Raw genomic sequence first — 15,651 nt, 5'->3', positions numbered from 1 at the left:
AAATTCTGAGGACCTGTAAAATCTCTTGTTTCTTAAGACCCTTCTCCGCTGGGCTTGTCCGCAGTAAAATTCTAAATAGATCGAATTTGAATTCATATTGGTGCCCCTTGTTTCAGTAGGATGCAAAATTTATTTTACTTGGATAAGAAGAAGTAGCCTTATCGTGGCTGTTTCCATAGCATTCGTGTGTTGGATTTTAGCTTTGCATATTGTGTAAATTCAGTCAACTCTGGTTTACTCAGGAAACCGTACTTAGCAGGCTGAGTAAACCAGTTAAATGAGCCATTTTTTTTTCTTTTTAAAAGGCATTTGTTATATTGTTGTAAATTTCAGTACAATGATATTTATACAGTATTGATTGAAAATAATTAACACTCTAATGTTTAGATAACTTAGGCTGTGGAGGATAAAAAAGAGGTATTATATCAATATTAATTACAGTTTAGGATGTCAGTGTTAATGAATGTAAGATTATTTGACTTTTTCATCCAGAACTGAATATAACATTAAAAAAAAAAAAAAACCCACTACGCCTTGTGTCAAACTATTTGTTGTACAATAAAGGTTTTGATCTTAAGCCAATTACTTAGTATTAAGGTCTCCATAGTCTTGTTATTTAATGTTTTTGTACATACTGATAAAAGAAAAAACTTGATTTTGATTATTTGATTTTTCTCCAAAATCCATGCTTGATGGTTGCATTTCATCTGAATAAGTACAAGGGATGTTAACTGAATGAGAGGATGCCAGTGTGGCATATAGATGATCTGTCTCAATGAAGTACTTTCCCTTCATTTAGCAAAGCACTTTGTAGAAATAAGTTATTCCCACCTCTGCAAAGTATCAAGGCAGGGCCAAGCTGACTTGAATGGCTGCTTCATTTTCATCAGAGAGGCTTCTGCCAAGCCCAGGGACAAGGCCACTGTGCTGGGTAGAAGCACCGCACTTCTGACCTGTGTTGAAGGGAAGTGCCCTTTGGTAGATCTGCACAGCCCTAGCTCACTTCTGATTCAGGCATACTTAAACCCTATTTATTATTTATTTTATTTGTCAAATGTATATCCTGCCTTGCCTCCAAGAACTCCTCCTATTTGTCTCCATAGCATACGTAGCACTTCCTCCTCCTATCTGTCTCCATAACAGTAACCCTGGGAGATAGGTCGGGCCAAGAGAAAGACTGGTCCCAAGTCATCTGGTGAACTTCAGTGGCAGAGAGTGGACTTGATCCTGGCTCTCTCTGCTCCCAGTCCAACACCTTAATCTCTATGCCACACTGACAGATGCCATTAAAATCAACATGCTAGCCTTGTTCAAAATCACAAGCTATGGTTTAAGCATGGCTTTTTAATTATAATTGGCTATATTTACACTATATATTAAGCCATAAATAATGGCTTACAAGTCACAGAGTTTGGGTTTACACTGCAGGCTAAACCAAACCAAAAAACAACCCACATTAAGGCTTGTTCATAACATGGGAGCTCATTCAGTGATAACCAATCAGTTTTAAAGTATAAATATATGCTCACTCCCTATGAAGTTCATAACTTTACTGGAATATATCTAAAGCCAACTCTCCATAAAAGTGTCCAAGCATCCTATACTTAAATCCCAAATTCTCAGACCTGAATTCTCAGAATTCAAGCAAATTCTCTGTTAAATGCAATTTTACTTGGAAGATTTAGTTCTCGACAGGATGTGCAGATCCAAAGCTGAAAAATGCTTCACAGCGGGGATGGATATGCATGCCCCACCTGTTAAGATATTTTGAAAGAAGCTGATTCTTTTCTTCTGTTTGCATAGTAGCCACATGATCCCAGGAAAATACACATTTGAATGAAAGAGGCACCAACAGTGCCCCCTCACCTGCTCTGAACATGTTGCTGTGCTATGTTGGCACTTCTAACTCAAATATGTATTTTCCTGGGATTGCATAACTACTATGCAAACAGAGGAACCATTGTAGCTTCTTTAAGAAGGCATCAACAGGCACAGTGTGTGTGCTGCCATGCCTCCTCCAACTCCTCCTCCTCTTCAACTTTGGAACCCAAGTACTGCACATCCCTACTTCTGACCATTGCTTGTATCATCCTTGGAGTAGGAGGCTACTAAAACTACTTACATGAAAGGTGAACTGCTGTGTGAAGTGAAGCAGGCTGGTTCTGAGTGCGTGCCTCCATTTCTCAGTACTGATATTTCTTTCTCTGCAACAGAGTGAACTTCAAGAGAAATAAATTTTCAATTTGTTTTTACTGAAAATGATTTCATGAAGAATGGGCATGACCCAAGATACACACTGAAGCTGCTATCCTCACCTCATCCTCTTCCTCCATATTTCCCAAGCATAGAAGGAATACATCTTTTCAGTTGGGGCAGAGAAAATTTATTTGCAAATTTCTTCTTTGCAAATACATCTGCCTGCACCCAAACCCAATCAGGACTGCCTCACTGTATTCTTCTGCTTTCAGTAACTTCCTTTTTTGGTAGCATTTTTCAGCCTCTGGCTTCTGTTGTGTAAACCTATTAATTTGTTATTGTGCAAAGATATATGAGTGGGGAAGGGAAAACAAAAGAAAGAAGTGAAATTGAGAAAAAAAAAGTTGGAAAAAGAAACTTTCTTGATCAAGCTTTATCCTTCAAAGTGTATTTCCTGACTGCAATCCCTTTGTGATGACCATCTTTTATCCACTTGGGAATGGACTCAAAAGGGAAGGCACTCTGTCTTTCACTGTTTTCCTAAAAAATCTTCAGAACATGGAAATACCAAGTTAATGGCTAGCTTTGTTCAATACATTGAGCCCAAAGTAAACTACTGAAATCTGTGTCCTGCGAAAGAAGCCACTCAATGCCTTTAATGCAGTATTCTTCAATAAAGGCTTTGGAAAAAATGTGGTAACTGTACTCCAAAGTAATCAGAATAATGAATTTATTGTCGCTGTTGTTATAAAACCATTTTTTTCTAATATGATTGTCAATGTATTTTTGGATACGTTGCTCCTTTCGTTGCTTTTAAAAGCCAGTGTGAGTAAGCATGTGCTGCATTTTCATGGTGCTCCTATTTCATCCCCACTTCCTCCTGATTTCACACAGCAGACAGTAAACTGCAAGTGGGACTCTCCTGAAGCTGCTTCCAATATTATCCTCCCATGGAACAGATATTGAGATGTGTGCGAAGGGGGTGGGGGAGGAATGCCAGGGAAATGGGAATTACACCTCCTGGTTAAACTGATGGAAGCTGTTTCATTAGCAGAAGACTGACACTTTCTGTTCTTTCATTAAGTACTGTTCACCACCTTGTATAACTTGTTAGAAATGCTGGTAATAAATAATCAAAACAGATAAATAAACGTAGAAAACATGACAGATGTATTGAGACTTCAATTCCCAGACTAATTATTTATAGGTTGCCATTCCAAAAATCTCATCCATTTTATTTTGCAACTATAAGCCTTTGAGGCACTAGCACTGTTTAAGTAAATATATATAAGGAAGCTGAGATCCATGCAAAGAGTGGAGAAGAGTCAATTTAACATTTTTATGTTACCCCAGGTGCCATCAATGGATAAGAAGTATCAGAAACCTCTGTTCACTTTCTTTCTCCACTTTGACTGGATTTGTTTTTAAAAAAAAAAAAACCATAGATCTGACATACTTTGATCCTGGGACTATTAAAGAGGGGGTCTTTTTCTGAAATACTTGGCTATGTTATAAATAAAATAAACTGTAAATTACATTTTCTATTATAGATCCATGGATTTAAGTGTGAAACATCTCAAGATTATCCTTGATAATCTAACATTATTTTAAATTCTGCTAAATTATGACAGCTAGAACAAAGCAACATATTCCAATAAGTTGAATTGCATACTAAAATATATAAGTAATAAATGTTTAATAAGGGAGAACCTGACTGAAAATATGTTTTATTTGGGGTAGATTCACCGATATTATATATCAATGTTTAATGTGTGAACTGATGTATTGCTCAGACCAGGTTATACAATTTATTACAAGGCAACTGCAATAATTAAGAATTTATAGACATCTGGTTGATAGAAATCTATCCAAGTTATTACAAAAATATGACTCTCAATCCATCATAGCCTATATATATTGATGTTTATGAATGTGATGAAGCTGTAGACATTGGAAACATATTTTCCCTCATATTACACCAAAGCCCTGTTTACTCCTTCATTTTTATTAAGTAACATTTCAAAAATCTGATTATTTACTATAATATAAATCCCCAAAATACAATTCTCACTCTTATGATTTATTCACAATCCTGTACAGAAATGTGGCTGGCTTGATATGTTGAACTAAAAATTAGCATGTGAATAAGTATCATGCATTCAGCTTTTCATTTCTCTGTGTGGGTGAGACAGCTAGCTGTGACTCAGCACTTAAACATATTTTCTCATAAATCATAAAAGTATGTTTATGTTCTTGCAAACAAACTCTGATTTCTAACTAAATACTGCATGCTCTGGTTTAAAGCTGGCTTCCAGTTATAACTTTCTTTTCTAAACCCTTGGGCTCAGTTCATACATTGTGCTAAGCCAGAAACCATGATTTATTAGCCAAGGTACCTAGATTCACGAAATACAGTAAGCCAAAACCAAACAAATTCATTACGGTTTAATGTGATATGCGAACCTAGCTCTATGTCCTCCACACAGTTAATGAGATGATAAAATGCAACAGCTCAACAAACACAGTTTAAATATGTTGAAAATATGAAAGAGGTCCAGCCAGTTGGTAGGAAAGTTGAAAAATTGCCCTGTGAGCCTTCTCATGGAGTACAGTATTCAGCTATTGAGTGGGATATTACTCAACTTGACCTACAGCAACAGAACACCAAGTTAGTGAGGTATGCATGGAGGCTGGAATTTCCCCCTTCTTTTGATATGAGGATACCAAAGGAAATTTGTTTTCAAGATGTGCAATACAGCAGAATCTAAACTGTTAAGCAAGTTTGGATTCTACCAGGGCCTGAATAGTTATGCCATGCTGAGTTCCATTATAGGGAAAAAATGAACTATACATTTAAGTCTGAAAAATTAGAATGGAACATATTGTTATCTTATTCCTTATTTTAGTTTGCTATTGTATGCCACCCAAAGTCTCTGGAATCAGTGTGGGTTATAAGCATTGTTAATAGATAAGTGAGTAAATAAATATATAAGGTATTATTCCTAAGATTTCCTGCAAGAGAGCAATGTCCAATTCCCCAGATGCTGATGCTGCTTTGCAACTCTCATCGTTCCTCAACATCATATTGGTTAGGATTTACAGAAATTAGCATTCAACAGTAACTAGAAGGCTGTATGTTGCCAATCTTTGATTGATTGGTTTGATGAACCAGCATGGCTGAAGAATTTCTTTACTGCAGAACAGTGACATCAAGAATCCTGCCCAGACTTTAAAGTATATTGGCATCACTACCCCCTCTTGGTTTTAAACTATGTATGGCTGAAATTTCTTTTTTTCTCCCCCATATGAAATTACATTGGGGAGGAGGGTTGCCTTAGAAAAGAAGACAAGCAAAAAGGTGATGGTACAGCAAGTTATTGTAAGACGTAACACAGTATCAAGAATGTGCTGAATGACAAACATTTGCAGCAGAGGGGACTTTCAAACAACACCTCTAATCTGATCAGTGCTTATCACCATGAGCTTCCACAGATCAGATGACCACACAAGGGACACTTTGTGAATGTGAATTCCTTCCCTCCTCCAATTTGGGGAAAAGTAGTAACAATGGTAGGAAAGCTATTTCTTAACAAGTATGATTGTTCAAGCTGCCATTAGGAGAGTTGGCCTGTGCTCTAACCAAAGGAGAACACAACTCACTTGCTTCTTAGTGACTGATTTGTGCTGTATCATGGTATGATGATCTGCAGAGTAGCCCAAATGAGCACTGGGAGCATGCCAGCTTCAGCAGCTGCACAGAATATGAGCACAGAAACACAGGAGAATGCGACAAAAATGTGCTGCTTTTTTTGGTTGGTTGGTTGGTTGGTTGGTTGAAGATGAGGAAGGGAGATATGTAGTTCTTGGTGCTCTCTGAGCTTGTTTGTTTGCTTGCAGACATTTCATGATCCAACTAGGTAACATCATCAGTGCTAGTGAGTGTGGAGTTTGCTCCTTGTTTATATACAGAAGTTTGCCCTGCCAACGTTGATGGGGATGAGATTTTCTCTTTGGTAGTTCCTTGATAAGGGTATTGTTTTCTGCCTGATTGTTTGTCTGGTGTTGATCCTTGCTTATCTGAATGTTGGCTGCTGGAAGTGATGTGTTCTATTCTTTTTGTTTCCTTCCTAGGTTTTTTATTGCCTCTTTTGAATGGCATGCAAATGTGGTTTATCTCTATGTGTCTGTTGATAGCTGATTTGTCTGAGTGCCAAGCTTCTAGGAATTCCCTGGCTGTGGTGTTTTGGGATTTGGATTGATCTAAAATGCTAATAGTTTCCCAGTTGAAACTGTGGTCGAGTCTGTCCATGTGCAGTGAGATTAAGGTATTTTTGTCATGTCTTCTGACTACTAGTTGACTCCTAGTCTTCTACCTGTCTGTCCTACATAGTGGCTGTTGCAGTCCTTGCACTGTATGTTGTAGATGACTCTTGTATTAATTCTTGGGCTGCTGGATCTTTTGCTTTGCTTAAGATGCTTTGGAGGGCTTCCAGGGAATACGTTTGTACAATATGATACATATCATACATCTATATCTAGGGGGAGATTTATATAGTCTTCAGGTTGGCATAACATACACCCTTGACTGGTGTTAGATTATCAAATGCTGAACATCCCCTTTTCTCAAAAATATGTTGGAGGAAAAGGTTATTAGGCCTTCAGTACCTCTGAAAGTGCTCACAGAACTCCCTTGAATTGTTCAGACAACACTAGTACTCCTTAGAACATAGTTTGGCTAGTTTAGAGTTTCAATAAGTGAGGTTTTCTTCCCTTTTGTGCCACTGCCAGTGGGAAGAAAATGTCACAGCAGTCAAGGAGTGGGTTAGTATGGGACATCTGCTTCATCATGGCATCTATAAGAGAGTCATGCTAGGGGCATGAGGACCATTAGGAAGAACAAGTCAGTGGACATACACTAGCTAGCAATTGCAGAATCCTATGACCTGATTGTTCCCAGAAGAATGGAGGTCATTAGGAGACAAGCTGTTATAATGCAGCATTCAAGCAAGACAACAGTAAGCTTCTTTTTAACTGGAGATGTCACTGCAGTGAAACACGCTCCAGGGATCACCTCATTGAGACAACTCCAAGGCCTCCAATAGAATAACGCAGAGGATGTATTTTTGTGGCTGTGGATTTTCTTATTTAATATTATTTTCATCAGCTAGTGTGGACAGGGGAAAGACTAAAGATACAAAAATGTTACACATGTGAACAGTGTTGTTTTTGGAGAGGTGTACATAATGATTCCCAATTAATGTGCATTAAGCCTATCATACAGCCATAATAGCTGAGATTCTAGGAATCTAAACATATCTGGAGATCGTGGAAGACTTATCTAGCCTCTTTTTTATGGCAAAATATATGGAATTCCTATGGAAGTCAACCAAAAATAAATTCTTATGGCCTCTATGGCAGATGTCAGGATTGAGTGGAGGGTATGGAAAAGGTTTGTGCACATTTTTTTGATACATTGCAAAAGAAAACAAAAAACAGTGCAATTTGAAAGCATTTGATATGCCTATTTTATGACTCCCAGACTGATATAATACAGGTCAGTTACTCTCTCCCTGGTTTCAACACAGGAAAACGCCTTTGATTATACCCACATTCACCTTTACTATGCAGAACCTGCAAGTTGACTACAAATGGCCATGCCTATGTGATCCTTGAACTTAGGCTATACAATTTACTGAGACAGGATAACGCACACACATACGCACATATTGAGTTCACACAATGGAGTCAACTAAAATAGGAGTGGATGGTTTGTAATTCAGATTGATTCAGGGAATCATGTTGTATGAGCTAAGCCATCACGATTAGCCATAATACATTTTATTTGGGCATAGCATGTTACCTAAACACAGCATTTTTGTGTGGCTAACCTGGTCTTAGGATTTATTATGTTGCTTGAATCCAGCTACACAATATTACAACCCTACATTCCATTTTAAACTCTTGGCTTTGATTGCAGTCCCTGAATATTTCTCCTGTGGGTCTTTCGCACTTCAAGGAAAACACAATGATCCATTTCTGCTGTTTAAGAATCATATGAGGTCAGAAACATCTGGCTGAGGTGGCACAGGTTGAATACACTAACATCCTGCCTGGGATTCAGTCCTTGTTTGCTTTCCATGTCTTTGTCCCACAAAATACAATGAAACCATCAGATAAATATAGAAAGCAGAGGCATGCATATCCCTGAAGCACACACAATCTGAGAGTGACAATGTCACCAAATATTGTCACTTTGATTGCTGAACAGTAGAAGAAATTTGTTGCCCAAGCTAAAGCAGCCTCTCCCAATTTTATATCCTCCAGATGTGTTGGGACAGCATTTCTCAAGATTCCCCAACCAGCCTAGTTGGAAAAGGCTGAGCTATTCCTCAGAAGCAGAGCAGAGTTTGCTTTTTCCTTTTCTTGCCCATTTCACAGTACTGAAGAAAGACATTAGTGGTTTTCAGTCATGACTGCAACGTTACAGCCAGGCTGTGCAGATGGCAGTTGAGACTTTCACCACAATCTTCGGGGCAAAGCTTCAGGAAGCTATTTTCAGCTCACTTCCTCAATTGTTTTCCTATAGTTTAGGACGAACCTTGCTTGTATATTTACAAAGACCCTCCCCAAGGAGCAAGCTGAAGTATCCTGTTGCTTGAGGACCTTGGATTTGTGCATGGGATTTGTGCACAGGCTTGGCTGTGCCATCAGGGAAGGAGAGATTGCCTGTACCAGACAGCAGGAGCACACTAAGCCTTCTATTACTTAATAATCCTTCAAAGCTCATTTTAAACAAGCTGGAGTTCCAAAGCAATTATCTTTCCAGGGCACCAAAATGTGTCAGGCCGAAAGGTAAGTAATCTTCCTGCGCTGGGGGTTGCATTTGGAATTTTGAAAGCAGATCACGAGCAACCTCCCAAAATCACTGGCACCCACAGAACACCATTTACAAGGAACCAAAATGGGGAGGTGGTTCCTCAACCCCCCACTTGCCTCAAACGTTCTCTACTGCCCAGTTACCCTTCTTCTGGGCAGATTACCAGATAAAAGCTTTGGGCTATTCACTCTATGGACCCAGAAGCTTTCTTTTTTTATATACAGGAAATCCCTGAGTTAAGAACACCCGGTTTATGGATGACCCATAGTTAAGAATGGAGCCTATTGTAGCAAATTCGAGTTAAATACACAATGATTCAATGTCCATTACACAATACTACTTATACAGTATTATATAATAATACTGTTCCAGCTTACATACAAATTCAACTTAAGGACAGACCTTGGAACAGAACTTGTTCTTAAACTGGGGACTACCTGTATGTATAATTTTTATTAAAGATGTTTTTAAAAAAGGAAGATAAAAACTAATACAAACTAATGTAAAGTAAGAAAAAGAAAAGAAAAAGAAATAAATAAATAAAAGAGAAAGCTAAAGGTGCAAGAAAGGAAAAAAGAAAAAATAGAAAAGAAAGAAAAAAGATACAAAGAAGCAACTTCTGATTTTCTTTACACCAGTTATAAGTACAATTATAAGTTTACTTCTTACCTCTTTTCTTTCTATAGTCTATACTGTCTAATCATCAAAACCATAAATCATAAGTTCATTTTCTTCTGTTTCACACAAAAGTCTATAAGGGGTTTCCAGTCAGCAATAAGTGTAGATATTGTCTTTTCTCTGATCAAAGAAGTCAACTTAGCCTTCTCAGCAAGTTCCACTCCTCCATTGTGGGTAGTGCTGAATCTTTCCATCTCTGTGCATACAATAATCTCGCTGCAGTTATCATGTACAAAAACAAAGTTCCATGACTTTTTTCCAACTGCTTGTCCATCAATCCCAAAGAAAACCTCTGGTCTCAATTGTATATTAATCTTTAAAATCCTCTGAATCAGTGTGCATATTTGAATCCGAATTTTCTAGTTTTTTTACGTGTCCACCAAACACAATAAAATGTCCCTTCTTGTTGTTTGCATTTCCAATATAAATTTGAATTGTCTTTATACATTCTAGACAATTTATTTGTTGACATATACCAATGGTACATCATTTTATAAAAATTCTCTTTAAGATTATAGCCTAGTGTAAATTTCAGTCCTTTCAGCCACACATATCCCCATTGTTCCATCTGTATAATATAACCAAAATTTTTAGCCCACTTTATCATACATTCTTTCACTTCTTCTTCTGTTTCAAATGTCAATAAAAGTTTATATATTCTAGCAATTACATTGTTCATCATTTGTACACAATTCTATTTCAAACTCAGTCTTACAATATTCAAAACCATTAACTCTTTTGTCTACTTTAAATCTTTCTAATAATTGTAAATAAGAGAACCACTGACAACTATATCCCTCTGCACCAGTTCTTCTCTTCATTTTATTTTACATTCCCCTTGACAAAATTCTAGTATCTCTCAATAAGTTAGCCATTTGTGCTTGCCTGTTATTTCTCATCTATAAAATGTTTCTTGTGTTGAGATCCACAAAGGTGTTTTCAGGGACAACCTGGGTTTGTATCTATTCCATATTCTCCATATGGCACATCTAAAATTTTAATTTTTAAAATCCATATTAGCCTTGACTTTATCATACCACAAATATCCATGCCACCCAAATCTCAGGTCATGTCCTTCTAACTCCAGAAGCCTTCTACTTCTCACCAGCACCCACTCTTTCATCCAAACCAAATAGCAAGCTGCAAAATACAATTTCAAATCAGGTAAACCCAATCCTCCTCTTTCCTTTGCATCTTGTAACACCTTATATTTAATTCATGTTTTTTCCCCTGCCATACAAATTTAGATATATCCTTCTGCCACTATTTAAATGGTGCATCAGTTGTCAAAACAGGTATTGTCTGAAACAAAAACATCATTCTAGGCAGAACATTCATTTTTATCACAGAAATTCTCCCCAGCAATGACAGTTGTAATTTCTTCCATCTTAGCGTATCTTTTTTAACTTCATTCCATGTCTTAACAGTTATTTTGAAATAACATACAATTCATAGTGATACCCAGGTATTTTACCTTCTTCTCAATCTTAAAACCTGTTTTATTCATCAATTCTGTTTGGTCTTCTATTTTCACACTTTTTGTTAACCCATTTGTCTTCTGTTTATTCATCTTGAAATCTGCTAATGCACCAAATTCTTTTAATTTGCCCATTAATGTTTCAATTCCCTTTAAAGGATCTTCCAGAACTAACACCAAGTCATCTGCAAAAGCCCTTAACTTATACATTTCTTTTTTAATCTTTACTCCCCCAATCCTCTCACCTTTTCTTAGGATCCAGAAGCATTCTTGTAAATAGGGGTATATTTAAAGCGGGTGCATTACTGTTCAGCCTGTGAGCTTTCCATTATTTTAATTAAACTAATATGCCTTTTCCTGTCTTGGACTTCCACAAGATCCAGCAACTTCTCCTTTAGAAAGAAAAATATGTCTGTGTGTGTGTAAGCATACAGTATTAATGTATGCACACACGTTCTGCACATATGTACACAAAAAGGGAAAGAGTTGGAAGAGTTAATAACAATTCCAAGGAAACTCTTTGTGAGTTTTTAAAAAATCTTTTGGTTTTTTTTATTAGTGACTAGAATCATCTGCTTATATGTATGAATCATTTTATTTTGAAGTGTTGAGCAGTACTATTGGTAAGGATGCTTTGGAAAATTAGTAATGTTGTAGTTACCATTCAGCAACATCTGGAAGGCTGCAGGTTGTCTATCCCTGGGTTAGAGTAATTTCTTTTTAAATAATATACATGAAAAACAGCAGCTAGTGTGGGGAAAAAATAATTTGGATCAGAGAACAACAGGTATAAATTAGGTTTAATTCCCCATTCCACCATACTGTGTCCCCGATCTGTATAACTGCTCCCCCAATGTTGCTATTAATCTTTTAAATTCTACAGATCTATACATATCGGTTCAAAATGTTACAAAATTTATTGGAGCTTCCTCCAAGTATGAGTATAGAGGACTGATATCTTAAAACCACATTCTCTCTCACGCACAAATATACACATGCAGACCTGGCTGTAAATATTCTACATTGGCTGTACTTAAACATGATGTAACATTATATTGGTGTGCTGTCCTATAGCACTCTGTTCTGAAAACAGAGGAGTTATATTACGACTTAACATGATGTATGAATCCCACCATCAGGTCTGACTTAGCCTGGGCGCTTTGGCTTCAGAATGATCTACAAGGCTCCCAGGAACCATTTTTGGCTTAACCCTGTTCTCTCCTCAGGCAGGGATTGCAGGCTTCAGAAGCAATAGAAATTTTGTGAAATCTGTTTGGCCAGGGAAAGATTGATCCTAGTCGGTTTGTTTTAGCTAACCACAATAAAAATATACGAACTCTTCCAAGCCTGGACTTAACAGGAAATTGCAGTTTATTGAAACCCCAAAATAGACGCTTTCAACCTCCTCTTCTTATGTCTGGAGGAAGGGAGGGAGGAGAGGCTGTACAAGCTGAGATTTACCACCATGTGTTTACATCTCTGAAGTAGACTACCGAGTCAAAAGGCCCACTTGTCTAACACGCTGTGTGTATTTTTCTTATATTTGCTTTTGCTAATATAGAAAAGTGTTAATTTGCACAATTTCTCATTTGCTTCTGAAATAAATATGGCATGACAATGTGCACGGAGGTACCGTATATGCAGAATTCAACAAAACACAAAACTGCCCCCAACTTATGTCCATTTTTTCACCAGTATTAACAATTATTCATCAGACCTGTCTGCAAATATGAAACAAATGGGCCAAAGAAAATCCCCACTGAGCACTTTGGCTTATGGGGCAGATATACTTCAAGTCTATGAAGCTGCGTGATAGAGCAGAGGCTCACTTCTTCTGAAATGCCTCTACAGATAGGAAGTAAAATATACAATATAGTCATTCGAAGGATAAAATTAAAAAAAGGGGGGGGGGTAAAATGTATCATCTTTTAAAAAGAGTGCCTTAATTATCTTTACAAATGATTCATCTGAAGTTACAAGAACAGAAAAAGGAGGTGTTTGTCAACAATGACGTGATTCAGACAGCTGTGTTATTTATTTAGATAAATAAACCAAAGTAGAACACATGATCAGCAGGATGATGCCACCTCTACTGGAGTTGTCTTTGCCTTTATATCCATGTTCCTTATTTAATATTGGGATGAATGTAGCAGGCAGAAGAGAGCTGAATTTAGTTTCCAGGGGGAGTTGTCTGAAATTGGGAGGCTTTTGTAACAGGAGACTAAATGAGAGACATCTAAATGCCAGGTTAGAGATATATGAACATTTGATGGGCACATGTAAAAAATTATCCACCAAAGGGTCCCTGGAACAATCTTGGGACAACAGGGGCACTAGGAATGGTGACAGTGTTTCATCTTTTCCCTGCACACCACTGTCCCATGAAAGTCCACCTTTGACATTCTGAGATGCCTTTCTTCATAAGAAGCAAGGCTGTCTGCACCTTTGCCTGTTATTTTTCTTGCTGCTGTGGTAGATGTAGAAGCAGGGCCACCTACAACTTGATAGTCTCTATGGCCATCTCACCCACAAGAAGCACTGACTTTGGGAAAGAACTCCCCAAAACTAGGCTTTCGGTCCAGCAGACATTTCTTTGATGATGGTTACTTCCTTATGGCAAACTTGGTTCCAGTGAGGAAGAGGCAGCCTCTAGTGTGGGCCTCTAAACAGAGCTGCATGACATGGGCTGCAATAATCTGGAAGCCATCCAACAGTCTTGATGACTTTTGAGTTTTTCAGCCCAGATCTGATAGTCATACTCTACAATCCTTGTTTAATCTCTTCTGTGCTGTGGCTCTTCAGAGCTTATGCTCTGTGCTTCACCCCTCAGCATAGGCAATGTGCCTGTCAAGTGCCCTTGGCACTCTCCTCAGGCCTTTGAGGGTCATATGTGTCCTGAGGGCTGCCCACTCATAATCAACTCAAAGTCTTCAAAGTACAAGAATAGCTGCACACAGTTAGGATGAGTCTGGGATGAGAACACAGCATGATTTTATTTAGCATGATGAAATTGCTCTTGGCTCCCCACCCCACCCCCCCCCGCCTTCCCTGTCCAACAACACTGACATTGCATTTTGTTGTTGTTGCTGTTCCAACACCCAACATTTTCAATGATTCTTGGCTGCGTCATATTTCTGAATCATGAGCAGCAGCAACCAGGGTCACTGTAAATGAGTGAAAGCCCACCTTCATGTGAAGCTGTATCAGCACTGCCTTAGTGAAAACTGAGGAGGAGGAGAATGAGAAAAGAAGTGATGACTGAGAAAACAGTTGTTAAAAACACATGTACCAACTCAGATGGACACAGCCAATGCCTTTAATCTAACATTATTTGCCAGAATTTGTTAAACATTATTTCTTCACTATAACAGTCCTTTGAATTTTGATGCACGGGCAGCATACGCCAATCTCCTCTCATCCATTCAATCCAGCAATTCAGTGCACACCTCAAAAAAATAAGACATTGTAGGAGTTACAGTAAAAGCTTCTTGCTACCATCTTCCCAAACTAATATTCAGTATATAGTAACTTGGGATAGGCCTGAAAAAAATACTATGATATGAATGAAATAACATTTACTGTATATCCCTTCACAGATATTCAGTGGGACAAATGAATTTCCACAGAAACATCTGATCCATCAAACTGATCTATAATCAGTTTATATTTGGTCTTCTGAAACTTCAACAGCTGATGGCCGGTGCAACTTAAATATTTCATAAAGCCACCACAGAGATGAATTTGAAATTGTCCCTCAATAGTTTCTGATGTTCAACAATTAATCACAGGATATATTTTTGAATCAGTTATAACAAACAATTTGGGGTGACTTTGGGCAATCATCATGGATAGTATATTAAATGGGAAAATGCCTCTTAGGCAAATGCATTGCCATTTGTATTTGTGTGCCATATCGTGACAAATCTCTGATCAAATGTTTATATCAAGGCAATCTTCCTTTAAGATTTCCCAGAGCACAGACCTTATGTTTATTTGCTGTTATGATTTAAAACACGCCAAGTCAAAATAAGGTTGTAATGATTAATTAATTAACACAACATGAAATCTCTCGACAGTGTATGAAAAATGGAATAAATGGTTTTGCTGCAGGGTTCAGTATGCAACCCACAAGAGAGAACACTACAGTGGAAATTTTTTGGTGCTGTAAAGGACACACACATGCAGCCCTCTTTAACCCTCAAATTACTATGTCGTAATTTAAGAGACTATCCACAGGAACCGTTGATTCACAAAGCACAGCAGTTGTTATGTTACTGTCTTTTTAAACAGCTAAATTACACTGATCTGGCAAATGAAAAGATCCAGTTCATAATTTGCCATTGTCCTAACAGAGAAGGCCTGAAAAGGTTCATATGAACAATACCTCCTTCCTTTTGAAAGTGATCCTTTGGATTGCCACTTA

The sequence above is a fragment of the Python bivittatus genome, unplaced genomic scaffold (genome assembly GCF_059951505.1).
Source record: "Python bivittatus isolate LINGU-HERP-01145 unplaced genomic scaffold, Pbiv_v1 ctg000220_np1212, whole genome shotgun sequence".
Taxonomy (NCBI): domain Eukaryota; kingdom Metazoa; phylum Chordata; class Lepidosauria; order Squamata; family Pythonidae; genus Python; species Python bivittatus.
This window is presented reverse-complemented; position numbering follows the sequence as displayed.